This window comes from Pan troglodytes, chromosome 2 (genome assembly GCF_028858775.2).
Source record: "Pan troglodytes isolate AG18354 chromosome 2, NHGRI_mPanTro3-v2.0_pri, whole genome shotgun sequence".
In the NCBI taxonomy this organism is placed as follows: Eukaryota; Metazoa; Chordata; class Mammalia; order Primates; family Hominidae; genus Pan; species Pan troglodytes.
The window spans coordinates 11,542,140-11,561,314 of record NC_086015.1 but is presented as its reverse complement, the minus strand read 5'-3'; the positions used below and the strand labels follow the sequence as shown (position 1 = coordinate 11,561,314).

Genomic DNA, 19,175 nt, shown 5'->3' with positions numbered 1-19,175 from the left:
AAATTACCAACATCATTTTTCATAGAATTAGAAAAAAGAATTCTAAAATTTTTATAGAACTAAAAAGAGCCACAAAAGACAAAGAAATCTGAAGTAAAAAGAACAAAGCCAGATGAATCACATCACCAGACTTCAAACTATACTATAAGGCTACAGTAACCAAAACAACATGGTACTGTTAAGAAAAAAATGCACATAAGCCAATAAAACAATATAGAAAACTCAGAAGAAAAGCCACACACCTACAATCAACTTATCTTTGACAATGTTGATAAAAATAAACAATAGGGAAAGGACTTCCTATTCAATGAATGGTGCTGAGAAAATTACCTAACCATACTCAGGAGCATAAAACTAGACCTCTACCTCTCACCACATACAAAAATTAACTCAAGATGAGTTAAAAACTTAAATGTTAAAACCTCCATCTATAAAAATCCTGGAAGAAAACCTAGGAAATACTCTCCTGGACATCAGCCTAGGCAATGAATTTATGACTAAGTCCTCAAAAGCAAACAAAAACAAAAATTGACAGTGAAGAACTAATTAAACTAAAGAACTTTTGCACAGCAAAAGAAACCACCAATGGAGTAAACAGACAACTTACAGAATTGGAGAAAGTATTTGTAAACTATGCATTCAACAATGGACTAATATCCATAATCTATAAGAAACTTAAATCAAGGAAAAAAACATTAAAAAGTGGTCAAAGAACATGAACAGACACTTCTTAAAAGAAGGCATACAAGCAGCCAATAAGTACAGGGGAAAAAAAAGCTTTACATCACCAGTTGGCAGAGAGGCACTAATCAAAACCACTATGTGATACCTTCTCATGCCAGTCAGAATGGCTGTTATTAAAAGGTCAAAAAATAACAGATGTTGGCAAGATTGCAGAGAAAAGGGAACACTTATACACTGTTGGCATGATTAGTTCAGACACTGTGGAAAGTAGTTTGGAGATTTCTCAAAGAACTAAAGATAGAATTACCATTCAACCCAGCAATCCCATTACTGGGTATCTACCCAAAGAAAAATAAATCATGCTATCAAAAAGACACATGTACTCATATGTTTTTCACAGTAGCAAAGACTTAAATCAATTCTGATGCACATTGGTGATGGATTGGATTAAAAACTGCGGTATGTAACATATATGCCATGGAATACTATGCAGCCATAAAAAAGAACAAAATCATTTCCTTTGCAGGAACATGGATGGAGCTGAAGGCTATTATCCTAAGTGAATCAATACAGAAATAAAAAACCAAATATCACATGTTCTCACTTATAAGTGGGAGCTAAACATTGGATACACATGGACATAAAGGTGACACCACTAGTCACCAAGGAATCAAAAAGTGGGGAGGACGAGAGGAGAAAAAGGACTGAAAAACTTCCCACTGGGTACTGTGTTCCTTATTTGGGTGATGAAATCAATAGAAATCCAAACCTCAGCATCATTCAGTATACCCTTGCAACAAACCTTCACATGTACCCCCTAAATAATTCATTCATACATACACACACATGAACATAAAAATGTAAAAATTCTGTTCCCAGCCAGGCTCTGTGATGGATACCTGTAATCCCAGCTACTTGAGAACCCGAAGCAGGTGGATCACTTGAGTCTAGGAGTTTGAAACCAGCCTGGGTAACACAGGGAGACCCTACCCCCCAAAAACATATCAGTTTCCTATACTCCATTCTCAGAGATTTGGATTCAGTTCACCTGGGCTGGAACCCAATACACTGTATTTTTAACACCAGAGAATTCTGACATGTGTACCATAGACTTTTTTATTTTATTATTATTATACTTTAAGTTTTAGGGTACATGTGCACAATGTCCAGGTCAGTTACATATGTATACATGTGCCATGCTGGTGTGCTGCACCCATTAACTCGTCATTTAGCATTAGGTATATCTCCTAATGCTATCCCTTCCCCCTCTCCCCACCCCTCAACAGTACCCAGAGTGTGATGTTCCCCTTCCTGTGTCCATGTGGTCTCATTGTTCAATTCCCACCTATGAGTGAGAACATACGGTGTTTGGTTTTTTGTCCTTGTGATAGTTTACTGAGACTGATGATTTCCAATTTCATCCATGTCCCTAAAAAGGACATGAACTCATCATTTTTTGTGGCTGCATAGTATTCCATGGTGTATATGTGCCACATTTTCTTAATCCAGTCTATCATTGTTGGACATTTGGGTTGGTTCCAAGTCTTTGCTATTGTGAATAGTGCCGCAATAAACATACGTGTGCATGTGTCTTTATAGCAGCATGATTTATAGTCATTTGGGTATATACCCGGTAATGGGATGGCTGGGTCAAATGGTATTTCTAGTTCTAGATCCCTGAGGAATCGCCACACTGACTTCCACAATGGTTGAACTAGTTTACAGTCCCACCAACAGTGTAAAAGTGTTCCTATTTCTCCACATCCTCTCCAGCACCTGTTGTTTCCTGACTTTTTAATGATTGCCATTCTAACTGGTGTGAGATGGTATCTCATTGTGGTTTTGATTTGCATTTCTCTGATGGCCAGTGATGGTGAGCATTTTTTCATGTGGTTTTTGGCTGCATAAATGTCTTCTTTTGAGAAGTGTCTGTTCATGTCCTTTGCCCACTTTTTGATGGGTTGTTTGTTTTTTCTTGTAAATTTGTTTGAGTTCATTGTAGATTCTGGATATTAGCCCTTTGTCAGATGAGTAGGTTGCGAAAATTTTCTCCCATTTTGTAGGTTGCCTGTTCACTCTGCTGGTAGTTTCTTTTGCTGTGCAGAAGCTCTTTAGTTTAATTAGATCCCATTTGTCAATTTTGGCTTTGGTTGCCATTGCTTTTGGTGTTTTAGACATGAAGTCCTTGCCCATGCCTATGTCCTGAATGGTAATGCCTAGGTTTTCTTCTAGGGTTTTTATGGTTTTAGGTCTAACGTTTAAGTCTTTAATCCATCTGACTTTCTTTGAGGAACAGTGAATAGTGATTGAGAGTATCATCTGAATTCACTTAGCGCTCATGCTGAATTCTCAGATCCAGCACCCTCCTAGCGTCCGTGATCTCTCTAGGAGCAAGACAGAAGAAGAGGGGCTTTTTGAGGCTTTTTGGAGCTTATTACCTTGAAAAAGCATTAACAACAAAACCCAGAAAACTATGTTGAGAGACTACACATACTTACCGTCAAAGTCTTGAAATTTTATAAAGTCCTCTATTTTTCTCAAAGTCCTATTTCCTGGACTCCTTCTTCTCCCCATCCCCGCATTTCCATATTTGTCCTTAATCCTCACTATATCCCGATCCACCTATATGCTAATGCAACAGTGACCATGCCAGTCACAAAGGCAAAATTTGATGACTAGCTTTTCTAAAACGGTCTCTGTTGAGATCTTGAAGATTTCCTCCCCTTTCTTAATGGCTTTTCTTGATGATATCATTGTCAGGAAAGTACATCCCTTGTAGTCTTCCCAGATTTGCTCGTTTCCCTCAAATTTAAATGATGCATACTTTAAAACAGCACATTTATTATTTAAGTGCTATTAGCCCTGGCCTTTGATCCACATGATGGAATACAGCAGGAGTGTACACTTCTACCAGCTCAGAGATGCCTGCTTACCAGTCTGCATTAAAGTCCGGCCTAGCACAACAGAGAGCACATTGCCAGCAAAACTTACTTCCACATTCTTGTAGGTTCCGTTTGTTACAAGCAACCAGGAAGCCTGGTTTCAAGGATTAATTAGGGACATAGGGGAGAGGAAATAGGCAATTTCACTAAGGAAAAAAATTTTTCTGTGTATCAATTGCCCCTTCTCCTTTTCTGATCTTTTTGTTGAAAGGCACAATGTGAGACAACTGATGATAGTACCTTATCATGGAGTCACGGGAGAATATAAGAATGCAGTAAGTTGGAGAAAAAAGAAAAGAAACGTGAATGTCTTTGTTAGCTCCGCCTGCTGTAATAAAATACCATAGACTAAATACAATAGAAATTGCTTGAACAACAGAAATTTCTTTTTCCTAGATCTGAAGGCTGAGAAGTCTAAGATCAAGGTGCTGGCCAATTCATACAAGAGTCTTTCTTCTTTCTTGCGGACAGCTGCCTTCTTGCTGCGTCCTTACATGCAAAGGGAAAGAGAGAAAGAAAGGGAGAGAGGAGAAGACAGAGCACTAGCTCTCTCTTGTTTCCTTGAAGAGTACTAATCCCATCATAAGGGGCACAGCTTTATTACCTCATCAAACCCTAAGTACCTCCCAAAGACCTCATCTCAAAAATAGCATACCTTGGGGGTTAGGGCTTTGACGTACAAATTTCAGAGACACAACTCAGTTCATAGCCATGGATTTCACAGGCCATTCTGCCACCTACCAGCCTGTGATCTTGACATGTTACTTAATTCTTTCAGTCTTCTACAAATCTGGAGAAATGAACTTGAGACAAAGTGAAAGTGTTCTGGAAGTCTTGGGATGTAGACACAGATATACCTACCTCATAAATGTATGGAAAGAAATTTTCTGGCTGCCAAATATATGTGTGGATGTGGGGAGAATGTCAGGGGGTGGAGGCATAAACTGACCTCTGGAGGTGGGGAGGAGGGCAGGTGTCATAGCTCTACAAGGCAGTAGCAATGGGTGTGTTAATGGAAACGTAAGCATAGATAAGATGGTACATATGGAAGTACAAAGGAACATCTCAAGTTCCTGGGAGAATTGTTGAAGCAGAAAAAGAAGAGCAGGAACCTTTGACTGTTGTTCATTGCCTGTTTTTAGTTTGTTCAAACTGTAGTCTTCCTCCCCCTACCCCGAGTTGATTGCATTTGTACTTAGAGAAAAGATGTTATAGAATGACACAAGATTCAAATTACCAGATTTAGAAAGGCAAGGTCCAGTCATGTTACAATGATTTTGATCAGAAAGAGCCAGCCTATTCCACCATTTTCCCTTTATTTCCAGGTTAGACAAAGATTTCAGAGGCTATGGTCTAACACAAACCTGAATAGGCCTATAAACCTCCAAAATGAGCAGGGAGAAAGGGCAGCTGGAACCCTATATGAGTCACTTTCCAGGGTAAAGCCCAAGGGAGAGTGAGATTCTGAGTTCCACACTCCAACACAGAGAAGGAACAACAGAATAGAACTGTCCATGTGGTATGTGGAGGCAGGTGGGGCTCAAGGGACTTCATCTACCTCCCTTCAATCCATTCAGAATTGGGGAGCCATAAATGATTTTGCATGCAGAAAAGTGGTGAAAGACCTTGTCCCCACTGAGTTTCTACGTGTCTACTTGGGAGGGCTACTCGGCGTTCTTTTTTTATCTAAAGAGCATAGCAGTATCTGAGAGGCAGACCTGAGAATATCCCTTGGTGAGGTTCATCAGACACGAACTCATGTCTAGAAAGAGGTATTATACATCTCCAGTATGTCATGTGGAGGGATAATGATTGTCTTCGTCCATTAGAGCTGCCATCACACAATACTATTAACTGAGTGGTAATGTAGTTCTCATAGTTCCAAAGGTTGGGAAGTCCAAAATCAAGTTGCTGGCAGATTCAGTGTCTGGTGAGAGTCTGCTTTCTGGTTCTTAGATGTTGTCTTCTCTCCGTGACTTCACATGGTGGAAGGGGCAAGGGATCTTCCTTGCATCTCTTTTCTAAGGGCACTAATCACATTCACAGGGGCTTGCCTTTAGACCTAATCATCTCGCCAAAGGCCTCACCTTCTACTACCATAACCTTGGGGATTAGGATTTCCACATGTGAATTTTAAGGGGATACAAACATTTAGACAATAGCAATGACCAAGAACTGCGGCTCTACCTGGTCACGCACCAAGGCTAGGGGAACATCGAAGGCACTGGGAACCTGGGAAAAGATGGGAAGCCAGGAGAGTGGCCTGCTCAACATCAGGTTCCACCACCCAGTGAAATAGTAAGCTCAAACTATAAATATACACTTAGTCATTCAAAAATTATTTGCACACCTGAGTTTTTGGACTGATACTTCTATGCACTGCAGCTGAACAATTATTATCAGTTTGACCCATTAGGAACAATAAAACCTGGATCCTAACCCACCTACAGCTCAGAATTTGAGTTGTGGGTTGGGGAAGGTATAGTAGGTGTCAAAGGAAAATTGAAAGAATCTGGGATATGTTAGGAGAGGAAATCCTCAAGCTTTAAATGTATTGCAGGGTGTGCAGCAAGGATGTGAAAACTAGAGTTGCCTTCACAATGAAGTGTCATACTATGTATGAGCTGACAGAAGCATTTCTGATGCCCCACTCAGGAAAATACACAAGTTGGATGATCTCCCTCAGGTAAATGGGATCTATTTTAAATGGGAATCTGAATGCTACAATTACAGCTCAGTTGTCTGTGTAACAACATTATGAGTCTTAAACAAGGGCACAGTATGAATCAGGCTCTGGGAAACCTGTCTTGTACACCCTGATCCACCTTACAAAATAAAAGGGAAATAAATAGTAGAATGTGAACTTGTGTTAGAGTCAGTTCTGAGTTTTAGGTATTTTATCGTGATGAACAAAATTAAAAGTCCCATGGTGTTTTTTTTTTTTTTTTTTTTCAGGTCTAGAGAGTCATTTGAATTTAGAACATAAAGAAGCCAGAATATAGGAGAATTAAATGATGCAAGAAAGACCAGAAGTTAGGAGAATTAATAAGGGCAAGATGGGACTTTTATATGCCTAAGCTGGATACATACCTGGCTGACCACAAAAGTGGCTCTTAAACCTATTAATCAATAAGAACTTGCCTGCCTCCTTCTTATCTTCCTGCCTTTCCTTTAGGGCTCCAGCAACCATGGATAATGAGATTACCAAGCTCTTCTGGGAAGACAATGATGTGTTCCAACAATGGCCCATTCCACATGCTTTCTTTATATGAGTGACACTCCTCTTTATCCACAAGTGAGATCTATGTACCTCTCCTTTGATCTGGGTGGGGGATAAAGATTATTTCATCCAATAGACTATGGTAGTAATGATGCTATATTGTTTTCCAAGGCTGAATCCTTGGACCATATCTTCCACCTGTCTCTCTTGATCACATTCTTACGATGTGTGCCCTGAGCAACAGCAACCATGCTGTGAAGAAGCACAAACCAGCCTAGACAGATAGACGGCATACAAAGGCTCACATGGAGTGGAACTGAGGTCCCCAGCCCGCAGTCAACAGCCAGCAGCCAGCAGCCAGCCTCAACTACCAGCCCAGTGAGTGAATGAAGCTTCAAATGATTCTACCACTCAGCTTTTGATCCACTTCAGCTGTTGCAATGTAGCGCTAAGACAAGTTATCCCCACTAAATCCTGCCCGAATTACAGATTAATGAGCAAAACAAATTTGTCTTGTTTGAAGTTACTAAGCATCAGAACAATTTTTTTTTATACTAAAGGTAACTGTTACTGAGAAACAGTTCTCAGGTGCCTGACATTACTCACACAAAATGATATAAATCTATTTTGAGATCATCAAAAATGACTCTAATTTTGCTTCATTGTTAACTTGGAATTATCTATGACCTCTTTAACTCCATGCCTTCTGCCCCAGTAAATTGCAAATAAATGAATGGTATTATCTGAATTGAATATTAAGGTTAACTGAGAAGTCCCATGTAACAGCAAAAGTTCTAGACACAGCCTATGTCCCAGATCAACAGACAGATTTCCAGCAGGAATGAAAATATAATGGCAAATATGTTTGGCATTTTTTTTTTTTTTAGACAGGGTCTCTCTTTGTCAACCAGCCTGGAGTGCAGTGGTGCTATCTCAGCTCACTGCAGCCTCTACCTCCTGAGTTTCAGCGATTCTCCTGCCTCAGCCTCCCAAATAGCTGGGATTACAGGCATGCACCACTACACCTGGCTAGCTAAGTATGTTTTATAGTGAAAGTAAAAGCTGTTAAGTTCTACTAAGAAATGGCTTACTTAAGCAAAAAGAGCAGTAAATATATAGTGAAAAAAACTGGGTTGATATTTTCACACTGTCATTTTCTAGCTGAGCAAGTCACTTAATTTTTCCAGGCCTCAGTTTCCTCAAATGCAAAATTAAGGGGAGAATAATGCCTCATTGTCACAGTTCTTGTGAAGATTTAATTAAACGGATTAACAGACAGAAAAGTGCTCTAGATTGTTACACAAAAGAAAATAATGAATGACAATTTTTTAAATGTTATTTTTAAAAACGACCAGCTAAATCTTAAATGTTAAAACAGCCAGCTAAATCTTAACATTAATCAGAGGTCTAGTTTTCACTTAGGAAGATTGAGGACTGATTTCATTAACCTATATTTAGAGGTATTACATGAAATTTATTTTCCATTTACTGCTAACCTTCTTACTAATTTCTATTTGAGCAGCTATGGTTTTAAATTTGTCTGGCTTCTTAAGAGTTTGATCAGCTGATGTTTGGCTGTTAGCCAAAACATAAGCTACAGGGAACAAGAGCTGGCAGCTCTGGTATTATATTTTTGATGTTTGAAAAACCCAGCCAGTTTAGAGGGTTTTTTAAAAAAGCATTTTAATATCAGTGAATTAACAGCTTAATGTCAGGAGCAAGGTAAAATCTGAGAGAGAAACCTTGATATGAAACCTTTTCCTAGGAAGAGAGGAAAGATCACAGTAACTGAAACCTTTTTATACTCTTGTTTAAAACCTATCATACCTGAATTAAATAAGGTGTCATGGCGGACAGAATGAGAAAGCTTATTCTGTGATGCTTTCTAATGCACTTTACATAAGAACCTTCAAATGGCATTAACTTGCAGCTGCCTTCACCCTGGGCTTAATTTTGCAGAACTTCCATTATCATAGTTACAATTCCCTGACCCCTTGGAAATGCTGCCAAGGCCTTCCTAGTTGAAGACATTGAAGCCGCTTGCTGAAAAAGGAATCACACCACAGCTGTGCTCTCTTGGGGCTTGTGCTCTTTTGGGAACTAAAGCCCCACAGTTCTTAGAAGGGAGGTCCAGGAGCCATGCCTATGAGCTTTGACTGTCTGAGAAATGAATTATCCTCACTGTAGTGGATAGAAGCAGGAGTGGGATCTCAGCTGACTGCAGCCACCCCAACCAAGTCCTCTTTTATGACAAAATGAGTGAAACATCACACATCGACATTTTAGAGGCTACATCTGGCTTTCACCAATTAGATGTAAAGGTCCTGAGCCACTGTAAATATGCACTTTGAGCAACAGTTCAAATTCCACCTCTGTCACATGTCAGCTGGACAAGCTTGGGAAAACTACTTAAGTTAAAATCTGGTGATAAAAGAAGTTCAGATGTATTGAATCATTATGAAGATGAACTAGGATAATCCCTAGACAGTGTTAATACCTGGCCCGGATAAGACCTAAAAGGCAATCAGCAGCTAGTATCAAAAAATAATAACTAGGCAAGCATGGTGGCTCATGCCTCTAATCCCAGCACTTTGGAAGGCCAAGACAGGTGATTGCTTGAGGTCAGGAGTTCAAGACCAACCTGGCCAACATGGTGAAAACTTGTCTCTACAAAAAAATACAAAAATTGGCTAGGTATGGTGGCAGGTGCCTGTAATCCCAGCTACTCGAGAGGCGGAGGCATGGGAATCGCTTGAACCCGGGAGGTGGAGGTTGCAGTGAGCCGAGATCATGCAACTGCACTCCAGCTGGGGTGACAGAGCGAGACTCTGTCTCAAATAATAATACTAATAATACTACTACTACTACTACTAATAATAGTAACCACTGTTATTATTACAATAATATCACACATTTATTTATACAAACATTTTCTGTTTGACAAATGTTTATTAAATGCTAATTATGTGTAAAGTGAGGACAAAGCAATTTCTAAGAAATTAATACAAAATAAATGACCAAAACTTCTCTGCATCTACCTCAGTTTTACCAGGAGGAGAGGAAACAGGACATTTGGGGTGTCAGTGTGATTTGCGTAGCCTTGACTTGTCCACTTTCTCCTGTTTGTTACCTCGTGAACATGATTCCAAGAGAGATGCAGAGTGTGAAAGAAAGCATGCCATAGCCCTGCTTGTGAAAAGAGTATTTGAAAGATCAAGTGTGCTGAGGGGAGCGGCGCAGCAGAGAGACTGACTGTCCAGTGGGCAGGTGGGGTCTACAGGAAGGTGCATCTCAGGAACCTAGAATTACGGTACATTTATAAAAATACCACCAGTTAGATTCCTATAATAATTCACAAAGCCTTGCCAATGCAAAGAGCAAAAGCTCTAACAGGCCTGATTAAACTTAAATGAAAAAATGCTAAAATGCTTGGTCATCAGCAGAAGCAGAGTCAGGTTGCAGAGGCAAATGTTGGCAATAACCTTCAAAGAACTAGCCAGTGTGCCCCATTGGTCCACATCCCTATTTGGAAAGGAACAGCAGGCTCTGATAGCTTGATGGCATTCAATGCTCCAGCTCATACCTCTAGTCCTCGCTGAATGCTCACCAAGGACCTTCAGTGATCTGGCTTCCCCTGCACTTAAGAATCTAAAGTTGCTGGTTATACCAATTTGAATGGAAGTACCCCTGACGTTCCATTTCTCTTTAAGAATTAATGAACTAACTATTTCTTTTTTTTTTTTTTTTTTTTTTTTTTGAGAGGGAGTCTCGCTCTGCCGCCCAGGCTGGAGTGCAGTGGCACGATATCGGCTCACTGCAAGCTCCACCTCCCAGGTTCACGCCATTCTCCTGCCTCAGCCCCCCGAGTAGCTGGGACTACAGGCACACACCACCACGCCTGGCTAATTTTTTGTATTTTTAGTAGAGACAGGGTTTCACCATGTTAGCCAGGATGGTCTTGATCTCCTGACCTTATGATCTGCCCGCCTCGGCTTCGGCTTCCCGAAGTGCTGGGATTACAGGCATGAGCCACCGTGCCCAGGCCTTTTTTTTTTTTTTTTTTTTTTTTTGAGATATGGTGTCAACTCTGTTGCCCAGGCTTGAGTGCAGTGGTGTGATCACACTCACTGCGGGCTCTACCTTCCAGCCTCAAGATCCTCCCACCTCAGCATCCCAAGTAGTTGAGACCACAGGCATGTATCACCATGTCAACTTAATTTTTTTATTTGTTACTATTTTTATTTATTTATTTTTTGTAGAGACAGGGTCTCCCTATGTTTCCCAGGCTAGTCTTGAACAACTGGATTCAAAGGATTCCCCTGTCTCTGTCTCCCAAAGTGCTGGGATTACAGGTGTGAGCCATCATGCTTGGCCTTACCATTTCATTTTTATATCAGCCTCATGCAAAAGTCATTGTCCCCTAGTTTACACAGCAAGAGGCACTTGGCCCTAGTTTAGTAAGATCTGTGACATAAGCCAGCCTGAGATTATGGCGTTTTAAAGTCTGAGAATCTAACCTTGGTTGTGGCTCATGGATTACTTGTGAGTCCTCAAGGTGACAGGTACCTTCCTTTGCTATACCCTAATAGCACTATGAGATTTCCCCTTTATAAGGCTGGGGAACTGTCAAAAGGATAACCATCATAGCTAGGTTAGTTTCCTTTTTGATATTGGCTTGGTAAAACACTGACAATTTGATTTCTTAGTTTGATTTTACAACTTAATGGCTTAAAATTATAGGGCAAGAACCAGGACAGTGCTCCTCAGTGGGGTGATTTCTGCCCTTGAGGGAACATGGACAATGTCTGGTGACATTTTTGATTGTCAGATCGGGGCGGTGCTACTGGTATTTAATAGACAGAGGCCAGGGATGCTGCGAAAACTAAACCTGCTACAATGCATGGGGCACCGGTCTCCCTTCCTCCCTCAAACACAAAAATTATCAGGCTCAAAATGTCAGTAGTCCTGAAGTTAAGAAACTGAGTTAAGAGAAAATATTTGATGTCTTTTTTTTTTTTTTGTCCTTCTACATTCAACACTGCACTTGTGTTTTAAAGGAACAGGAAACTGGCATCTCTTGAGCATTTCACATGTGTAACAGGGGCTCTCAAGTATATTCCTAATTCTCACAACACTCTTTGAGGTGTTTATCAATATCTCCATTTTACACATGGAAAAACCTAAGGACACAAAGGCTGAATGGCTTGCCTAAGGTCACACAGAACCAAAAGTCAAATCCAGTTCTGTTTGAAGCACTAGATATCTTCTGTGACTCAACAGTCATAACTCGAATTCAGAAAAAAAAAATCCAGCTAACTAACTCCCAAACACTATTAGGTTTTAGATAAATTAAAATCTGAGCAAAGTTTCATCGAAGCGGACTCTGGAGAATAAAATCCTGCACCTGCGCTTTATGGAAAGTATTCTACTGAGCTCCACAGTGGGTGAAGGGTCATGCTGGGTGCCTTTCATGATGGTAGACACTTAGATCAAGGTCAGTCTCACAGTGGATTTATATTGCACCATGCACTGATGTATGTTAATTATTCAATTCTGCAAATGAAATAGCCCCATAGTTTTTACAAGGCAGGTCCAAGGAGCCATGCCCATGAGCTTTAAGAGACTGTCTGAGAAATCAGTTATCCTCACTGTGGTGGATAGAAACAGGAGTGGGATTGCAGCCACCCCAAGCAAGTTGTCTTTCATGACAAAATGAGTGAAACATTCCACATGGGCATTTTAGAGCCTACATCTGGTTTTTACCAATTAATACATCCAGAGATGACCATTTTCCTTCGACCAAACTTCTGAAAATGTAGCTTGTATCGGAATACTCTGGTAAGCTTACTGAAGATATAGGTATTTTGAGATTCTATCCCAGAGATTCTTGTCAGGAATTTGCAATATTAATAAGCATTTCATGTACTTTTGTTGCAATGGGTCTTAAGCCAATCTATGCTGAAAGTTACCTCGAGTGAGCATCTATCTCCAACTTTTTCTTTTTGTTCCTCTCTAGGATTTCTCAATAGGAGAATTACAGATTTTTGTATAGGATATGTTACAATTATTTCTTAAAAGAGACAAAAAGGATATAAAAATCTTATTAGTAGTCAATGTCTGAGTTCAAACTACATGCCAGGGTTTTTTCTGGAAGGTTCGTTCTCATTGACTCAATACTCACCACAGAACTATAAATCGGATGCCATCATGGCCCCCAGCTTACAGCTAAGGAAACAGATTAAGTCACTCAAGGTACACACAGTTAGTAGTGAAGTGATGGGTTTAGCTCTGCTAAAGTGAAATGTTGCCTTTGAGGAATTTTTATACTAGTTGAAAGATAAGGCAAATATGCAAATAGCTATAGATAGGACAGATGAAGTGCAATAAAAGAAATACTTCCTTTGCACTGGAAGGTCAAAGAAACAAAACAGAAAACATAGTGAAGTGATCAGGTAAGAGGTGGTTTTGGGTTGTCTTTGCTGATGTTCTTCTCTAATTTTTTAAAAGTTTTATTATTATGGGCATATCAGAGTTATGTATATTTACAGGAAACATTATGTTTTGATAAGTGCACACAATGTGTAATGATCAAATTAGGGTAGTTAGAATACCCATCACCTCAAGCATTTATTATTTATTTGCATTAAGAATATCACAAGTCCACTCTTTTATTTTGAAACATACAATGAATTTTTGTTAACTGTTGTCACCCTATTGTGCTACCAAACACTAGATCTTATTCCTTCTATGTAACCATATTTTTATATTCATTAGCCATCCCCTCTTCTTCAATGTGGAGAAGGCAGGAATACCAATTAAGTGAGTTTAGCATAATAGATAGAAAAGAAAAAAAACAGAAAAAAAAAAGGTTTTATCTTGGTAACACTGTTAAAGTGCTGTAATGAATATGTATTCCTTTTTCTAAGTTTCTAAATAATGAGGACATTAATCAAGGTTCCCCTCTTCTTTGCCAATGATTTTAATCCATGCAGTAACAACTATTTTGATGGTCCACTCCTCCTGTGAAAGCACCAGGAGAAAGGTGAGAGGTGGAAATTGACGACACTACTAACTGCATAGTCCTAGAGGGAAACATTTTTCAGCCTATAATTATAGGGAATCTGTTTTCTCTGCACAAACTTTCTTAGGCTGAATTCTCCAATGTCTGTCCTGCAATACTCCTAAGAACTGAAAGCAATTCCCTACTCCCTGGGCTCATTTATTTTCTCCAGGTACTACTGCCTGGCAGCCATCTGTAACTGTAAACAATAGTTCCATTTGGGACAATTAAAATTGATTTTCTATTATGCTAAACACTTAATTGGTATTCCTGCCTTCTCCATGTTGATGAATTTTTAAAACATGGCATTGGGTGTCTGGGCAGGGGAAAGACACCATCAGAGTCCAGACTGGTCACCTCCTTGTCTCCCCTCCTTTCCCTTCTCCACTCCCCCAAAAATGTCTGTCTTCTCCTTCTCAAAGCACCAGCTGCTAGATCCTTTCCCAAGTGTCCTCCAGGTTGGATAAAAATGTTTTCCCCAGCATTAACTAAGGGCTTTTTCAGATAAAATGACTTTATTTCATAGCTTGACATGAAGAAAGAACACCCACAAACACTTTTGCACCAATCTCTCAAATTCCCAAAAGTCTCTCTAATGCTCAAAAAAAAAAAAAAAAATCTAAAACAAAAACATAAACAAGATCCCTACATATCCATTTTCTTCCAAAAAGATTTTTAAAGTACTTCTCTTTCTCTGGAACTCAAAAATGAAGAAAAAATATTTCACCATTGCACACACACACAGAGGCTCATTCTCTTTACCCACTGCGTTTGGGCTCTCCAGAAACTGCATTTCATGCAGAGAAACTTTGACTCTCACACTAGAAGGTAATTTACCAATCTCTTATCTATCTATTACACTTCACTTAAAAAATAATAACTGAATTTTCATCTTTTTTCAAGCTTGGAAATTACCTATATCTCCTCATTCTGCTTAGCATGAGCCTCCTACAGAAGCAAAAGTAAAACAGGCTTGCCACTGAAACTGTTGCTCGTAGATTTTCTCATGGTCACTGAATTGTCATTTCTTTTCTTTTCTTTTTTTTTTTTTTATTTCCAGAGACAGGGTCTCTGTCACTCAGGCTGGAGTGCAGTGGTGCAATCATATCTCACTGTAGTCTCCAATTCCTTCCTGGGTTCAAGTGATCCTCCCACCTCAGAATTCCAAGTAGCTGGGACTTCATTAGTGTGCCACCATGACTGGCTAATATTTTTTTATTATTTTTGTGGAGGTAGTGTCTCACTATGTGGCCCAGGCTTCTCTCAAACTCCTGGCCTCAAATAATTCTCCCACCTCAGCCTCCCAAAGTGCTGAGATTACAAGCATGAGCCACTGTTCCCAGCCCTGAATGGTCATTTTTAATTTTAGGCAATAGCTCCTGAGGAAAAAGACTGGACATATGCTGCTGATATGATACCAAGACATCCTGTTCTTCATGTTCTTACACCTATTTAGACAAGCACTAATGCCTTTATAGTCTCACTGAGAAATCTCCAGGATAGCTTTATTAAAAGGCAGTTTACCATAGTTTTGAAACTAGATTGAGAAAATCAAAATAAATCCTTAAAACAATCCCTGGGGCTCCCAGGTGTTCAGTCACTTTGGCATGAGATGGTGCATGTCTGGGTATAATCATCTTGGGCAAAACGCAGCTGAAGAGATGAGAGGTAACACTCTGATGAATGCAAACACAGTCTATAATGAGGGGTCCACTCAATCTTGATGACAAGCAGTCACAATGTCTGGTGCAGTCACAATGTCTGTGGTGCACTCACCACTGTGCGGCAGCCTCTGTATGTGACCAGGTAGCAAATGGCTTCTGTTTATCTTTGAAGGGAGAAGGGAATAGTCTCAGGTGTGATTTTACTCAGGTGTGATTTTAACTTGGCATCACTGTTCAAGTACTGTAATGAATAACTGTCCCTTTTTCTAAGTTTCTAGATAATGGGGACATTAATCAAGGTTCCTTCCCCACAACCCCTATAGTCAAGGGCCAGGCATGTAAACTAAGTCAAGCTCCTCAGGCTCACTTTTTCTGGAATTTGGAAACTGAGTTGAATGAAATTAGGATGTGGGTAATCAGAGTTACTCTGCTGGTGACACCCCAAGTAATTAATTGTCTCTTCCTTTCTGCTACCTAGAGTCCAAGTCTTATCTTGCTTTCTTAATTCCCTAAGGAATTCTGACCACCCTAAGGTCTTGTTGTCCAGTTGGAGTCCATGTGCTAACTTAGGGATTGGCAAAGTTCTGAAAAGGACCTGGGAGTAAATATTTTTAGATTTTTCTGATGTGCGTTCTCAGTCACAGTTATTTCACTCTGCCGCTGCCGCGCAAACACAGCCATAGAAAATATGTAAACAAATGGGCATGGCTGTGTTCCAATAAACCTTATTTATGGACACTGGAATTTGAATTTCATATAATCTTTATGTCATGACATATTATTCTTGTTTTGATTTTTTCAACTATTTGTAAGTGTAAAAACTATTCTTAGCATGTGGGCCGCACAATGATAGACAGCAGGACAGATTTGATCTGACCTCAGAGCTATATCCTCGAGCTGACCCATCTCCTTCCAATAACTTCTTTTATTTTACCTAATCTTACCCAAGCCAATTTTTGTTGCCTGCCACCGAAGACTGACTATAATGTGTCTTGAATTTGTTTGTATCTAAAGGAGATTGGCTACAAGGTTCCCCAACACTATTCATTCCTTATTTGTTCATTCATGCATTCAATATGTGTTGAGCACCTTTTATACTCAGGGGACTGTAATAGGCACTGAGAATACAGCTGTAATTTAGGCTAATACAGTCCTGCCTTCCTGAGGGAGCTTTCTCTGCAACAGGCACAGACAATCCTGATGAGAGACAAAGGAGGGTATTTAAACAATCATCTGTGGCTATACAGAATGTTCTCTGGGGAGCTTGAATGTTCAAAAGACATGTTCTACAGAAAATGAAAAACTGACAAAGTCCAAGATGGTAATAATAGGGTGACCACAAACATGTAAAAGAGGACCAGAGAAGTTTGGCTCTGAAATAAGCTGAAACTTACTGGGGGAAAGGTAGGGACTATCAAAGCAGGGGTTTAAAGCTCTAGTTTGTAGAGAAGGAAGAGGAATAAGCTATTAAAATCTAAAAACCAGTGATGTACACATGATGCACTTGGTTTAAGGCAATTTTTGTTGCTTAAAAATAGAAACAAATAAATATTACAGATGACACTGGCTTATGTTCCAAGTTTTCCAGGTTTAGCTCTCTTTTTCCAAGATGACAGGTAATTAAAAAGGCAAAATCAGAGTTCTTACTTTTCAAGCCCTCACTGGTGATTCTATATCCTTCCTCTCCTCTGTTATTTTTTCAATCCCCTGATACTTAGATTTTGGAGGTCTGTCCTAATATTAAAAAAAAAAAATTTCCCCAGCTGAAAATATAAACCTTGGCCCCGCTTGTCACGTACTCAGAGAAAATGAGTTGTGGCTGCCTTCTCTACCATGCCTTTCTAAAGTGCTACTAAAGAAAAATTGTTACTAGGTTGACCCTAAGACTGTCTTTTCTAGGCTTGACTCACTTGGGTGAATGCACCTCTTCCTAGAGGAATTATAGTGAAAGTTCACTATGAAGTGGCTTATGAGATTGGATCTTACTTATTTCCTCTTTATCTTCAGGGGATACATATATCTGCAGAGGATGTATACATACATACAATACATCTTATTAGTTCCTCCTTATCTGCAGAGGATACATTCCAAGACCCCAGTAGACACCAGATAGTACCCATCCTATGTAGCCCCGTTAGATTCCATGTTAGGGATTGGCAAATGTCTACTATGTTTTTTCAAACTGTATGTGAATACCTAAGATGAAGTTTAATTTATAAATTAGGTGCAGAGATTAATAACAACTAATCATAAAATAGAACAATTATGACAAAATACTGTAACAAAAGTTACATAAATGTGGTCTCTCTTTTGTTCTCTCTCTCTCTCAAAATATCTTATTAGACTGTACTCACCCTCTTCTCCCTGTGATTTGTTGATATGATAACTGAGATAGTTACTAAGTGATGAATGGGTGGGTAGCATACCCGGTGTGGTACATTGGACAAAGGAATGATTCACATCCTGGGTGGGATGAAGCAGTACAGCCCAAGATTTTGCCATAATATTCAGAATGTGTGCAACTTAAAACTTATTATTTCTGAAATTTTCCATGGGTCATTGAAACTTTGAAAAGTGAAACCACAGATAAGGAGAAACAACTGACATATGGAGCAGAGAGTTCCAAACTTCTGCCTCTTCTAGTCTTCGCTTGCCAATGCAGATGGACTTAGGCATGCCTATTTCATCAAATGAAGATGGTGCTGGGCTCATAGCAAGAACTCAAGAAATGCATGGTAAATAAAAATATCTTGAGCTGACTCTAATAGGACATTGATACCTTCCCAAAGTTTTTATGAATGCTGAACCTCTTATTTCATTTCCCTTAATTCTCTTGCAGGAAATACCATAAGAACCATTTTTCCAAAAACAATTTTTCAATGCCCTAAAATGAAAACAAACTAGTTTAAATGATTGCTAAAGATACCCTTGGGAATATATTCCAGACTCACCATGATATTGCTCATTAATGGAATTACACATCTGTAAGAAAATCATTCATGAGTATTTAGCAAGTCATATAACCAATTAACCTCTTTTTTATTGCGACATATATATTCATATGTGTGTGCATGTATATATAATTATACACTAATATTATTTACTCTATAAATGTTTATTGACAAAAAAATTATTTTTGTTTTTAAATATAAGGTAAAATATCACTTGAAGGAGCATGAAGAAACTTAAATTTAAGGCACAGATTGGTGCCTTCTCTCAAAAATCTCAACTATTATTTACCACTCCCTGGTTTAATCTTTATTTTCTATTTTTTCTCACATGGCTAATTATAAATCTGATTTTCACCTCTAATGGTATTTTATCACTAAACCCTAGCCCATATATTCTGGTTTTGATAGGTTCACTACAGCTATTACCCTCATCATCTCTATTCACAGAATCAACCAGCACTAAAAAATTGGCAAGTATCTGAAGAAAACTATCTAGACCAGAGCTTTCAGCACACAGACATTCAAAATGTGACTTTAGTTTTTAATTCTCCAGGTAAAAGAAACAATATTATAGATTATCTTTTTCTGCTCTCAGAAGCCACACATTTATTCTTAGAGTAAGCATAGAGGAAGAAAGAAAAAACTCAAGGTGCA

General features: G+C 39.2%; 1 protein-coding gene and 1 long non-coding RNA gene across 7 annotated transcripts in view; one reads left to right on the top strand and one right to left on the bottom strand.

Annotated features, from left to right (window-relative positions):
• GRM7 (glutamate metabotropic receptor 7) overlaps positions 1 to 19,175 on the bottom strand; it is an 882,926-nt gene that overhangs the window by 214,470 nt on the left and 649,281 nt on the right. The gene's annotated exons all lie outside the window — the stretch shown is intronic.
• On the top strand, positions 2,833 to 7,473 carry LOC107970551 (uncharacterized). Its single transcript, XR_001713152.3, has 3 exons — positions 2,833 to 6,312; positions 6,802 to 6,921; positions 7,018 to 7,473. It is a non-coding gene; the product is annotated as an uncharacterized LOC107970551 (long non-coding RNA).